We start from the raw sequence: 11,223 nt of genomic DNA on the forward strand, positions 1-11,223 counted from the left end.
CAGAAACGCTCATAGAAATTACAGCACTTTAATACCCGGTCCTCCGCCCAGTATTGTGGAGTGTTGCAGCAACAGTAACTAAAGTTTTAAAAAAGCTGTCCAATCACAGATCGCTCTGTGCAAAAATACATTATCCAGCAAAATCGATTCACAGTGCCCTGGAATCTCGTTATAGCTGAGAGGCGTGGTTTTGGCACAACTGCATTGCGATTCATAAACACACAGGTCAGGTATGCTAAGTGAGCCGTGTCATTTCCCATGCCTATGCAACGTTGTCACTTGTAAAATCAAATGCGCTTCAACTGAAATGAACTGCCTGTGGCAGTGGCACTGCTGTGGAAAATCGCTCCACCTGTTCGCCAGGTACAGCAACATCGATCATGTAGACATTACTTAGAACTCACAAGCACCCCTTTAAAAGAAAACTCTGACGAGACAGCAAACATCCACCTGCGTTACCGGGCTGCCATAACCTCAGAATTTTATTTTGTGGCACGCACCCCATTCCTCTGGAGCCGGCTCTGAAAATTTATGCTCATACAATAATGAATCATATTTAGAAGTCGGTGTTGGAGAACTTATAAGCCCCTGTCTAGCTGCCCACCTGCCATTGGCTCTGAGGGAAGCTGCACCTCAGTGTGCTCTGTCTGCGGTGGTGGCATAATCCATTTATCTTCTCCTGTGTGCTTAAGCGCTTTGATCGTTTATAATGTTAATGTTTGACAGAAGCAGTCAGAGGGATGGGGAATGCAGAAGTGCTGTGCTTATACTCACTGTAGGACTGGACTTGTGCATCCTCGCAAGCTTTTTTAAATAACACGTGTGTATTTTAAATGTACATACATGTTATATGCCAATAGCAGGTATGCCATATGCTAATAGGTTATGGGTTGGCAAGGTGTACCCTGTTCTTACAATGATTAAGTGCTTTGCATTTCTCAAGGTTTCTCACGGAAATAGGAGCAATGACCAGGCAGTGTCATTCCTTTCAGACATTAACTTAACTGTGACGTCATGTTGAATGCTATGTGTCAACACTTAACCATACACATACAGTACAAGCCAAAAGTATTAGGCTACCAGAAGTTAAAAAAAAAAAGAAAGAAAAAGAATTCAGCACATTTATTGAATAACAAACCAAAGTAAAAGATTTTCCTTTTTACAATTTCTATCTACAATAGCACTAAAAGATGACTTAAGTGCAATCTTAGCACAAATTTCTTCATAATAGCCTCCTTCGGCTTTAATTCCATTTAAATGAATTATTGAAAGTCTATTCAATTATTTTGCCAAGTGGGAGGTGGAGGGCTGGAAGGGAGGTGGAGGGGTAATTGATTTGACTGAAATCTCATCTACCTTAAGTTTTTTTAAAACCCCAGGTAGCCTATACCTTTAGTCTGAAGTGAAAGTAAAATAGGCATTGAAGTTGCAAGAAATATAGTAAAGAAGAAAGTCTTAGGCTTAGATGCATGGTGCCGAGTAAACATTGCGGCAAGAAGGTTATACCCAGTCAGAAATTTCAAAGATACTTAAGATGTACTGAACACTACACCTGTAAATTTTAAACTTCTTTGCAATTTCTCACAGAGAATAACTTTGCCGCAAAATATGTTTACTTGTTGCCATATTGCTTGCAGCTTTAGCACCTATTTTGCTTACACTACAGGCCAATGGTATTAGGCTACCTGTGGTTTTTTTTATAGAAATTGTTTTAAAACTTATGGTAGATAAGATTTCAGTCAAATTTCCCTCTCATCCCTCATTTGCAAAATGACTGGATAGACTTCCAATAATTTGTTTAATTGCAATTAAAGCGAAAGGAGGCTATTTTCAGGAAAGTCATGTCAGATTATTTTTAAGTAAACCTCAACTTTGTTTATTGTAGGCAGAAATCGAAAAGAAAAAAGTTTATAGTTTGGTTTGTTATTCAATAAATGCATATATATTAACTGAATTCTTTGCTAAACCACAGGTGGCCTAATACTTTGGTCTGTACAGTATGTGATGCGTACATATGTCATTTTCTTTGTATATTTGTATATTGTATATAATATCTGATGAAAAACACGTTTTCAATGTACAAAAATGCCAAGTTTCTCGCACATACAAAGCACAGTCTATAAGTCATTCATTCAGATCTGCCTTTAAAAGTATTGATATCAAAACTGTGCAGCAATATTGCTTATCTTAGCTCAGACAAATTGAATGAGTCCTCTCCACCTGGTTTCAAATATAGGCAAATCCCCCATTTTTGTTGAAAAGCAGGTGGTGTTGCCAAAAACCAGAGTATAAATTTGTTTCCTTTGAAGTACTAGTTATGAACCATCTCAGCTTGATGGTGGTAGGGACCACATTTTTTCCACTCATTGCCCTGGTGACTGTTTACAGACTGTCTATACCCCTGTTACTCAAATCACAGCCCTTGAGGTCCAAAAACTGCAGGTCTTCCACCCTCCTTTTACCTGGGATTCTGGTGTGAATATAGTCTGGCCTATCAGTCTGGCCAATTTTTCAGTTAATTACCTGGTGGAAAAGAAAATCAGGCTGGATTCGGATTTGAGGTCTAGATTTGAGTATCCATGATCTATACTCTGGCTTTATTCATGACTTTGCAGAATTTTTTTCTCATTTAGCTGTAAACTATGATAAAGTGGTGGTGTTAGGTTATTTTAACCTGCACTTGGGAAATGCAGATTATTCTCAGCATTCGTGAATATTTTAGAATCAATTGTCTTTCCTAAAAAGGTAGTTGGTCCAACATATTGTTGTGGCCATACTTTAGGTTTGGTCTTAAGGTTTGGTTTTGATATTAGCGATGTTGTAATTCATCCACATAATCCTATTGAGGCTGATGACTTTCATATAACAATTGGCCTATCCTAAACATCTGACCCTAAGATGTACACAGGTCACACTACCACCACAACTACCAATTTTATTGATGGACTACTGGAATACTTTGATTTAGACATTTACATTCGCTACTGCACTACGTAAAACCGTTGATGTCGCTCCATTAAAAAGTTAAAACATTATTGAGAACAGACTTGCCCATTTGGTATACTGCGCACATGTGGGCTCTTCAACAAAAGTCTCCTTACTCAACTGGAATACAAGTGCCACTCCTCTAAACTGCAGTTATTCCAGCTGGCATGGAAAGAGAGTCTTGGTGCCTATAAACATGCTCTCTTCAGTGCAAGGTCTACTTACATTTCAAAGCGTATACAAGAAAATCTGAATAATACTGAGTTATTCAATTCAAAACAGTTGCTGATATTAATAACAGTCTTGCAGCTACTAAACCTCCAGCTTCTTCCAGCAGTAATGATTTCTTGATTTTTTTTGCAGTAAAATAATATGAATTAGAGAAAAGATATCTGCCTCCACACTAGTCATTGACAGCTTTATTAATATCATAGAACTGGCTTCTAGACACGCAGAACAACTTGAATCATGTACTCCAATTCTTATGTGCAAACTGGACAGATCAGTTTTTCATTCCAAATCTTCCACCTGTATTCTTGACCCCATACCAACAAAGCTACTGAAGGAGTTATTGCTTGTTCTTGGCAAATCAATTCTTGAGTATTGAGTGATCTGTTTCTCTACCTTGATTGTGGCAGTATCTGTACTCTTGCAGCTGATTATTGAGCAGAAGAAAGACTCGGGCATATCTACTCTCTTTTAAAATGCAGTTCCTGAGGAGGAAATTACTTTGGTGCCAAAAGGGTACTTTCTGAAAGATGGTTTTCTGATGTACAAGTGGAGGCCAATTGACTCCCCAGCCCTGAACGACTGGAATGTAGATTATCAGATTGTGGTTTCATTTGTGTATCGTGGTGAAGTGAGCGGTCTTGCTCATGGTGACAGCCTTCTTTGTCATCTGGATCTGGAGTTTGTGACCGTGTGTAAAAATGCTTCTTTTGGTATGATCTAGGGTATGATGGTGAAAGAGTGCTTGTGCATCATGCCGGTCCATAACAATGGACTAAAGCTGATGGTCAGTACTTGCTCACAGTAAAGTGCGCATCTACTCGTTTTCCCAATTGACTAATCACAACCTGCTTGTTTTTCTTCAACGCATGCATAACAACAGTCAGTGGCTCATGTGGTGGAGTTTATTATTATTATTATTATTATTATTATTATTATTATGTATAGGCCTATGACTTTAGATGTTCAGAATATCCTGGGACATGATATGTTCTTGAGGATGCCTTACCCAGAATGTGAGAGATTGACAACAAATAAATTGCTGTTGGTTCATGTGGAGATATTTGACAGAATTTATTTATTGTCTTAAGGGTGGGGGTGTTACATCCCAGTGTTTTGTGTTTTGTTGCTGCCGCATTTGTTTCTGTCTCCCCTACAGACGAACATAAAGACGTCATGGTCCTGTCACAGAGATGCGGGTCCGAAGATGCGCCTGAGAGAGAATGCACGCCATCGCTTGGCAACTAGTCTAAAGGATGCCTGTTGTGAGGATGCTGATACCATCGTGGAGCCACGTTATTAGAAAGATGCCGGACGATATATTGATTATGGGCATCTTTTTAGTTTTGGTCTACAGCTCGGAGTTGTCTATTGCCTGCAGTCCACGTTGTTTGTCGTCTGCAATCTGCTCATCTTGACAACACCATCTTTGCTTTTGAACTTTTCTGTAATGTGTTAAGTGGCTTTTAGTTATAAAAAGTTATTTTAGATAAGCAGATCCTAAGGATAGTTTCCCGCAGTTTCTAACTCAAAACATCAGTTAGAAACTGGACGACGGGCTTTTATAAAAGAGGACCATCTCTAGTGTGGGTTACATCTACGTGCCTGGTGAGATCCTGAAATATGCGCTGAACCTGTATGCTTAGAACACCTTTAGGACAAATAGACCTAACTCCCTGCTTTGTTGTATAATAAACGCATTCTTGCCTTTTATATTTCAATTTGTGCTGAACTGTTCTTTCGAGTTGTGGCTATTGTTTAGGTGGCTTCGTGTTATGTCCGATAGTGTACACCTGGTTATTGTAATGCAGGTGCATTACGGGTCGTAACAGAAATAAACAAAAAATAATGTGACCTTCGCAGTTGGCTGTTGGTTTAAACATCTATGCACAATATGTTGTTTAGAACCAGCAGCATTGTATCCAGTGAATATTGCAGATATTAATGATTTATGCATTCATATATGTTATTTTTTATTAACTAAAATAACTGTCTCGCACATACACTCCTGAGCAAAAAAAATAGGCCAAGCCCATTGGCAAAATATTAAGCTTTCAATGGACTTAACAACAAATCATTGGTCAGAAAATTAACAAGACTTAAACAAATGCACTCCTGAGACCTCCTGTGCCATCATTTGCTTGTTTACTTTAGCTGCAGTGAACTGTTTGGGGAAAAGCTAGAAACTGGGAAATTCACTTATACAGTAGACAAATTAACATAATGTCAAATAATAGAGTCATGTTTTGTATTTGGTTGCATATCATTTGCATGCCATGACTTCCTGATGTCTGTGACCTATCAACATCATCGGAGTCTGGATATTTTATTTTCAGGTTGTCCTACAAGCGATACAAAAACTCTTTTCATTTGAATGGATCTCTATGGGAATTTGGGGGTGGGACTAGATTCAGCTGTAAATTATGCTGATAGAGTATGGAACACATTTGTTGGCTAATGGCATCAAGGGTCCAAGGTATCAAATGAGCCTCAAACCACCATGCTGCTGCCAGATATGCAGTAGATGCTACAAGCATTGTTTCTCCTGATTAATTTTCCTGTTGAACTCAATGGAAAAAATATTCAGGAGAAACAATGCTTGTAGTATCTACTGCATATCTGGCAACAGCACAGTGGTTTGAGGCTCATTTTTCTTCCCACTGGGGAGTTTATTTTACCTCATGTGCTTGCTATTTGGGAGGTCAGGCCTTTCTACTACTCTGTAAAATGTCCTTGTGACAGCTTTCTGTAAAAAGTTCCATACAAATAAAATTGATTTGATTTGAAGTGATTTGATTTAATTTAGAAAATAGATTTTTGTAAATGGCAATTTCCAGTGGTAAAGTCAACCATGCCTTGGTTATATCAGAGCACTGTTCTAGCTTTCCACTTGAGTTAGTCTCCTACAATATTAGTCAGGGCACTCTCTTCAGTGGTAATCCAATCATATCAAATCAGATTTAATCAAAGCCACTCTCCTTTCTAAAAAAAAAAACAAAACAACAACAACATTTTGCATCCTTGAATTGCTCCAATCACACGCACACCTGATACAACATCACTGAGGGTTCCATGTGGAACAGTTGCTTGGCAACCAATTTATTTAGCCCAATCACATTGTGCTTTGTGTACCTTTTGATTTCTGCTTCATAAAACCAGTGGGGACAGTCCCTCAGTCATTACAGGCATCAAACTCTTTTTTTTATTTCAAAGAAAACTGCTGCCAAATCAGCAAACTGCGGTTCTAAAGCAACTTTAGCATTCCTTTGTCTTTAAGCAGGATTTGCTCCATACAAAGTCCACACAGAAATGAATACCACAATGTTACTGGCATAATTTGAATGCAAGTCATGAACTTGTGCTCATATTTAAGGTTGTTTTCTGAATGGCTAATTCACTGTCTGTCAAAGGAGAAGGTACTGATAGTCAGTAGAAGCAAGCTACCTTCTTTAGGTTCCTATTCTGGCTGGTTTTACTGAGTTGGTGAAACGCCAAGTCACAATCATAGGGAGAAAGGCTGTGTGAAATCATTTTCCAGGAGTTTCCAGCCATTCGTGAATGGAAACTCAGCTCTACATTAAAGAAGATAGATCAATAGATAGACAGACAGACATACAGTAGCAGGCATAGCAGTGTGGTCCTCATGCAGTCAACGGCTCAATAAAAATGCAGCAAGGTGTTTCACCTGCCAGTGACATTTCATGTTCTGATCCTTTTTCTACTCATGAATATCTTCGCTCTGTTATACTGTGACCTAACTTGTGATTTCTCACATTTGCTTGGAAGTCTTTCATTCACTACTGAAAGGTGACAAGATAGAAAAATTAACACCATTCGGAAGTTCTAACTGACTCTCAGGTTGCCCTCTACATATCAATTTTGCATTTTTATTTATTTATTTATTTTTTTAGATGAGATGCCAAGTTGCTGTGAGCAAAAATCAATTTTTCATATTTTCAAGCATCATCATATTCTGTTTTAAAAAGACATGCATCATCATTACCCTCCATGTCAGCAAAGAGAAAATGATTTGAGTGGTTGCTCTATTTTTACCTTCTTTAGAGACAGTTCGGAAAGCCCATATGCAATTCAATGTCCCTTGGAATGTATGCACAGTTGTCCTGGATGTATGAAGCGATTTCCATCTGCCAACACAATGTTATATTTCAAAAGACATAGTGAGACTTTTTTTCCCCCTACAGCCTCATTTTCCCAGATTGCATTGAATTTTTAATGTCGTAGGGGGCATAAGAGAAAAAGAGTTAATTTACTTGTTTCCCTAATATCCTACTAAATCCCAGACTTCTCTCGTCGCTGTTGTGTTTTCACCTGAGTCCTGCACAGCAAATGCATGCTGCGTGTGCAAGGTTAAGCTAAACCTGGTAAGCGCATGCAGGTTTGTGTTAAATGCAAAGAGAGCAGGGTAATGTTTAATTCAGTGAGAGTAGGATTGTGTGACATTCTGTATGAGCTTGCAAGGCTTACTGAATACAGTAAGAGCATGCAGGGGAGTAGGGATTGTGGTCAACACACTGAGAGTGCGCAGCCTCTTTTAAAATCAGAGACAGTGTGCAAGATCTGTTAAATACATTAAATGCATGAATGTTAAATGCATTGAATCCATGAATGCCAAATACATTGGATGCATTGAATCTATGAATGTAAAAGACACTGACTGTGCTGGGGTCTGTTGAATGCATTGAGAGCATGCAGAGTCTGTCAAACCCAGGGTTGTGATGAACACAGTGAGAACACAGGCCGTAGTGATGCCAACGGCCAGCATGTGGAAGAGATCATTTCTATGATGGTCCACTGAAATGGGCAGAGCTGGAGCTCAAACAGGTTGTAACCCCGGTGGTGCGGATCGGATGGTACAGGGCAAATGGCGGCTAAGTGGATGGCGGGCGGTGCATCGGGAGATGCACCGCCCCCGATGCCCGAGCTGCAGCCAAGGGACAGCACGGCTCTCACACGCTCCCCAGCGGCACCTCACCACCGATGAGTAGGCAGTGGCAGCTGTACAGTCACAGCTTCAGACATACAGTCACGCATGGGTGTGCTGAGCCACATGCACACAGGCACAATTACACACACACACACGCGCACACATATACACACAAAAACCCACGCAAGCACACACACACACACGCACGCACACACATATACACAAAAAAAACCCATGCAAGCACACACACACAAACACGCACGCAAGCACACACACACACACACGTTTGTATTGCTATACTTGTGAGGACTTCCCATTGACTTACATTCATTCCGTAACCTCTAACCCTAACCCTAATCCTAACTCCAACCATTACATGCCTAACCTTAACCCTAACCTTAACCTAATTGTAACCCTAACCCTAACCCTAAAACAGCCTCTTGAACTTGTGGGGACCAGCAAAAAGTCCCCACCTTGCGTAGTGTTCCTCATCTTTCTATCCTTGTGGGGACATTTGGTTCTCACAAAGATAGTAAAACATGCCCACAAGCATACACACACACACACACACACAAACACACACAATAATAAAAATGTCAGTTTTCATCTGTTAGATAGTTTACATCATATAGGAAACTATACATGCCATATAAACAGTAAAGAGATGAACAATGAAAACATGAAGAAAGAATTCAGAATTTGATTCATCTTTTCTTTGTCATTGCCAAAAGCCATCTGCAACTACATAAATACTTCAGATCTAAAGGAATCAGTAAACATTGTGCAATAAGTTTTGAATAAAGATGAAGATCAAAGCTGTGTGTTTTTTTTTTGAAATAGTGAAAGAGAATAATATTTTGGAATGTAATACACTTTATACAGTATATTTGGTACTAGTTGTGATATTTTTCAGTTCAAACAAAATGCCCTTGCATGTGCATGCACTTACAAAACTAATATGAACACACTAATATGATTTTTAAAAGTGTTAATTCATTTATTTATGTATTGTATTTTATTTTATTTGCACAAATGCAGTTATTTTGGCAAATTACAAAAATATGATAGTAGAGAAAAAAGTTCTTGCATGCCTTGTAAAGTGGCACTGTCAGTGACCTGCACACTGAAAAAGTCTCAGCATATTTCATATGTCTAAATAAACCGAGGGACTGACAACCGCGTGGTAGTTTGAACGCAGGAGCTTGAGCGCTCGATGTGAACCTGCAACAATCTCCTGACAATTCACAAAGATGCCAAAAACACACAAATCCTTCACAGACCTCCAAATACAGAGAAATGAGATGTCATAAACGAGAGAAACGTTTTTGGAACAGGCCTAGTAAGACTGTGCAGAATTAACCGCAGGGTTCACCTGGGGCACAGCCCTCCATCCCCAAATTCCATCGGTGGATTGCAGTGTTCCATTGATAGATGTCACTGATTTGACTCTGTAGAAAAGGCAGAACAAATCTGGAGTCTGTTAACCGACAGGGCTACAGAACAGCGTATATTGGTTTAACATAAAACCATTACATTTTTATAACCTTTTGAGACTCCAATGCCAAAAAATAGGTTTTAAAAAAACAACAGATACTTATCAAAAGAATGGGCAATCAAATGTGCCTTGGAAAAGATCCAAATGAAGAGGCAGTCAGGCCTTGAACCAAAAAGATATCTATTCTTGCAAACAAAAGGATACTTTCTTTATTTCTGATGAATTTGCACATCTGTATTCTGTCCTATGATTTTTCCTAGTATTGATCTTTATTAAAAATGAAACAAGTCTTAAATACATTTAAATTATTAATTAAAAAAAGTTGATTACATATATATGTATATTCATTGAAAATTACAGTCCCTCAAAAGTCCATCAAAAACTGAACTTCAGAACAAAAATGTATAACCCCTCCTTGTACTCAATTAGGAGTGAAAAAAAAGAAATAAACAGAAATTGGTGCTTTCATTTATTTTAAAATGATATCAATTTTTATTTTTCAGGTCAGAATCATGGCAGATTCATGGACCTGAGGCACTAAAAACCTGTATTATTATTATTATTATTATTCTTATTATTATATTTTGTAAATATAATCTGCAATAAAAATGACAGTAATGACTTATAATTAAAGTAGGAAAGTTATACCTGTTTACCCAGCCAGCAAAATATACGTTGTTGCTCTGTAATATTTTACAAGAACTCTTCCAACTTTTTTGTTTGTTCAAGATGCTCTACTGCATACTTTATGGGTTATCGCCCCACTTGTCCAATAGGTCATTTTATTCACCTGAAATTTCATGAAACCCTATTGCTAATTCACACATTTATTATATTTTAATTTCAATGGCTCAGCTCAGTGGTTTTAACACTTAATGATTCCCGCTAGATGACACTAAAATATTACTGTTTCATATTTGAAGCATAAAACCTCTTAAGAGACAAGGGAATATGGGAAGACAAAATCTTGAGTTGGGGGAGTGACTTTAGTACACATTGTTGCATCCACAGATCAAGAAAGATTAAACTGAAATGAATACTTGCAAGGTTTTAATCTGTGCCTCTTCCAGGGGATCCATTCCCATTATTGTTTAATCTGCCAAATTTGTCAAAGACCATTTTCATTCATATTTTAAATTATCTCCGTAAATTATATCACAAATGACAATTCTCAAAGGAAAGATGGGTCATTTTATTTTACTCTTATCACTTTAATCGAGGTACATTCAGCAGATTTTACACTGACCTTTATGTTTAACCCAACCTTACAATTAAACATTATTGTTAAACTTAAGAAAATGAGTGTATGCGCTTTTAGCCATCCATTGTACCCAAATGATATTAATGGTGATAAAATAAAGAGTTTAAGGGATTGCAAAGAAGTGGTAAAATCTGTATGAGGGCTCACAAAACTTTGACAAATCTAAGCATCTTTATGGATATTATAAATGTGTTTAAATAAAACAACAAAACATGTTTTAAATGTACACAAAGCCAAGTTGTTCAAAGCACTGTCAACAAATCATGAATTAATACTTGAAGAATGTATGTATTCCATTAAAAGTATTGA

Source organism: Anguilla anguilla, chromosome 10, assembly GCF_013347855.1.
Source record: "Anguilla anguilla isolate fAngAng1 chromosome 10, fAngAng1.pri, whole genome shotgun sequence".
NCBI lineage: Eukaryota > Metazoa > Chordata > Actinopteri > Anguilliformes > Anguillidae > Anguilla > Anguilla anguilla.